This window comes from Branchiostoma floridae, chromosome 4, assembly GCF_000003815.2.
Source record: "Branchiostoma floridae strain S238N-H82 chromosome 4, Bfl_VNyyK, whole genome shotgun sequence".
Taxonomy (NCBI): domain Eukaryota; kingdom Metazoa; phylum Chordata; class Leptocardii; order Amphioxiformes; family Branchiostomatidae; genus Branchiostoma; species Branchiostoma floridae.
Window position 1 is genome coordinate 33,655,844 of NC_049982.1, and position 4,189 is coordinate 33,660,032.

Consider the following 4,189-nt stretch of genomic DNA (forward strand, 5'->3'; position numbering starts at 1 on the left):
ACGTAACACATACGGGCGTGTATACACTTGCGATTCCGAAGTCTTCAAAGTTATTCCGGTGGGTCAAACTTGGTATCGTTAGAAAGGTATCTAGGTAGGGAATAGTAAGCCACAAACCGCATAATTCTATTGTGCACTGTTGCCGAGATATTCTCGATCATAGGTTCACCTTAGCCGTAACTGCTACGTAACACATACGGGCGTATATACGCTTGAGATTCCGAAGTCTTCAAAGTTATTCCGGTGGGTCAAACTTGGTATCGTTACAAAGGTCTCTAGATAGGGAATAGTAAGCCACACACCGCATAATTCTATTGTGCACTGTTGCCGAGATATTCTCGATCATAGGTTCACCTTAGCCGTAACCGCTACGTAACACATACGGGCGTATATACGCTTGCGATTCCGAAGTCTTCAAAGTTATTCCGGTGGGTCAAACTTGGTATCGTTAAAAAGGTCTCTAGATAGGGAATGGTAAGCCACAAACCGCATAATTCTATTGTGCACTGTTGCCGAGATATTCTCGATCATAGGTTCACCTTAGCCTACCGCTACGTAACACATACGGGCGTATATACGCTTGAGATTCCGAAGTCTTCAAAGTTATTCCGGTGGGTCAAACTTGGTATCGTTAGAAAGGTCTCTAGATAGGGAATAGTAAGCCACAAACCGCATAATTCTATTGTGCACTGTTGCCGAGATATTCTCGATCATAGGTTCACCTTAGCCGTAACCGCTACGTAACACATACGGGCGTATATACGCTTGAGATTCCGAAGTCTTCAAAGTTATTCCGGTGGGTCAAACTTGGTATCGTTAAAAAGGTCTCTAGATAGGGAATGGTAAGCCACAGACCGCATAATTCTATTGTGCACTGTTGCCGAGATATTCTCGATCATAGGTTCACCTTAGCCTACCGCTACGTAACACATACGGGCGTATATACGCTTGAGATTCCGAAGTCTTCAAAGTTATTCCGGTGGGTCAAACTTGGTATCGTTCGAAAGGTCTCTAGGTAGGAAATAGTAAACCACAAACCGCATAATTCTATAAGCCTATTGGCATTTACCAGTACGCATGCGCGGAATTTCCTTAGCAACGAAAAAAGTGAGATAAACAAGTCGCGTTCGACAGGTCAGCGTGTGTCCAGGTTCAATGTTCAAGTGTCCAGATTTTTAGCCTCTACACGGCGTTAACGGCAGCTACCCGCCTGGATCTGATGTTCCAACGATGTCCTAAACCTTGTGTACCTGAAACACCGTGTTCAGTTTCGCTTCAGAGGAATTTACGGTACGTTTTTTGACGGTATCCAAGCAAGTGTTACCACAGTTAGTGATAACGCATGCATCCCTCCCCCATGCACGATGCCATCTATCTTTGCCGCTTACTTCTAGAAAGTTTTTGTCCATTCTCACTACAGCCAGGTTTTTGTCTGTAAAGGTTACCAGTGTGACATAATTAGGAAATTTTAACCTACGTATGTTATAAACCGTAAAAATGTTAGCTAAAATGCACGACCTTGTGTCTTCACAATAATGAAAGCCGATATGGTCACTGTCTCGTGATCTCTCGTGTCCGGACATGACCCCGCTTGATATTTGCTTTAATGTTTCTTCCTTTTTTTTAAGGTGCCGGAGTTCAACATGAGGCTGTGTGCAGTGGTCGGCTGCGGTAATGGAACATATCAACCAAGGCTGTTTCAACCTTCTTGTATCAACTTTAAAAAAAGGAAGTCAGGGACATGTCCAAATAAAAACATGGAACAAAAAAAGGATTTTGATGATGCAACTGTCCCCAACCTTTCCAGCTATGCATTTCCCACTGACAAGAAAGACCCATGGTCGGACAAAACTGTTCTTGCTCACAGATTGCCAACACTTGGGTTCGCTTCCTGTCTGTTACACTACAACCACTGATAGTATGGCCAAGTAGAGCTGCAATTTCCAAGACCTTGCCACCACAGTTCAAGAAACAATGTAGTAGAATAAGATGCATAATTGATTGTACAGAAATATTTATTGAGAGACCTAGATCTTTAGACTTACAAGCCTCCACATGGCATGACTATAAAAACACAATACTTTAAAGCCGTTTGTAGGGATCACACCAAATGGGCACATCTCCTTTCTTTCAAAGACCTATGGCGGAAGAGCGTCTGATGTGTTCATTACCTGGGACTGTGGCTTTTTAGATTTGGTTGATCCAAATGACGTTATAAAAATAATGGCAGATAGGGGATTTCCAATCCAGGAGGACCTGATGCTGCTGAATGCAACACTAGAAATACCACCAGCAGCATAGGGAAGGCGACACATGACAAGAGACAAAGTAAAGAAAACAAAAACTGTTGCAAACTTGAGGATCCGCGTAGAGCGTGCTACCAATCGACTGAAGGACTTCAAAATCCTGGAGGGTACATTTCCCATAACACTCATGTCAGCAGTAGATAACATTATCAAGGTCTGTGCTGCATTGGTTCGGAACCTGCAGCCAGACTTGGTCAAATAAACAGTTGGCATACAAGCCATTCAAGTTGGCAGAGATAAACTGTATTGAATTGCTGGCAGCTGAGTGCCAGTGACTTTTTTAATGATCCTTTACTGATTATGTTGTGATAGCAGGAAACTGTGACCGATGATAATAATGACAATGTAATGAAGATGTAATAGATAAAAGTGGATCCTTTCTGTAACATGTCCTCAAATGTATTCTCAAACATTTTTCATACATTAAGTTGTGAGTTCTGTACATTTATGCTGCCATACTGGTGGTGATGTAGGAACATATTTTTTGGAATAAAATCAACGGGATCTTACTTTTGCCTTTGTTCATGAAGTGGCTTGTGTAATGGGAAATCGAACAGACAAACTAACAAACTAGCAGTAGGAGCTCACAATAATTATGTTTTCCCGATATGGATAAAATTGCTCTTGCTGGTGTCTTCTTTTCATTTCTTTTTCTACTGTCAGGAACCAATCAGAGCTTATAACTGCCATGAACCAATCAAGTTTAGAACTGCATTAGCAAATTAGCAGTATATCTATGAAGAACCGTCCTGTGTCTTAGCTCTTCATGTGTATAAACTTCCGCCTCCTCATCCATTACGGCCGGAACGAAAATGAAAAAAAAAAACTCCACTTACTTCATATACTGTCAGTAAAACACAAACACACGTCTTACACCAGACTTCAAAAACTTAAAATTATCTTTATTCTTAACTGACAGTTCTAGAATCTTCTTTAGAACAGGTGTACGTTCGTACCTGTCAGGTGGGAACACCTGCGGCGCCGCACGCGCGGCGCGGAGCGCCATCTCCTTAAACAAACGCTGACACTACACACGCGTGACGCAACACTGGGTTGGCAAGTTATCTCCCAAAATGGCGGATATTACCCGTCATGCATTTCGCGCCGGTAATTGCGAATAGGCTTATTGTGCACTGTTGCCGAGATATTCTCGATCATAGGTTCACCTTAGCCGTAACCGCTACGTAACACATACGGGCGTATATACGCTTGAGATTCCGAAGTCTTCAAAGTTATTCCGGTGGGTCAAACTTGGTATAGTTAAAAAGGTCTCTAGATAGGGAATGGTAAGCCACAAACCGCATAATTCTATTGTGCACTGTTGCCGAGATATTCTCGATCATAGGTTCACCTTAGCCTACCGCTACGTAACACATACGGGCGTATATACGCTTGAGATTCCGAAGTCTTCAAAGTTATTCCGGTGGGTCAAACTTGCTATCGTTACAAAGGTCTCTAGGTAGGGAATAGTAAGCCACAAACCGCATAATTCTATTGTGCACTGTTGCCGAGATATTCTTGATCATAGGTTCACCTTAGCCGTAACCGCTACGTAACACATACGGGCGTATATACGCTTGCGATTCCGAAGTCTGCAAAGTTATTCCGGTGGGTCAAACTTGGTATAGTTAGAAAGGTCTCTAGATAGGGAATAGTAAGCCACAAACCGCATAATTCTATTGTGCACTGTTGCCGAGATATTCTCGATCATAGGTTCACCTTAGCCGTAACCGCTACGTAACACATACGGGCGTATATACGCTTGCGATTCCGAAGTCTTCAAAGTTATTCCGGCGGGTCAAACTTGGTATCGTTAGAACGGTCTCTAGATAGGGAATAGTAAGTTCCCTTGCTACCGCTCCAGTAGCTATCTGGCCCCGCTC

At 42.9% G+C, this 4,189-nt stretch overlaps 1 long non-coding RNA gene across 1 annotated transcript; it reads left to right on the forward strand.

Annotated features, from left to right (window-relative positions):
* The first annotated feature begins 1,129 nt into the window (after nt 1-1,129).
* On the forward strand, nt 1,130-2,692 carry LOC118414997. The gene is made up of 2 exons (XR_004831054.1): nt 1,130-1,290; nt 1,629-2,692. It is a non-coding gene; the product is annotated as an uncharacterized LOC118414997 (long non-coding RNA).
* The last annotated feature ends 1,497 nt before the right edge of the window (nt 2,693-4,189 follow it).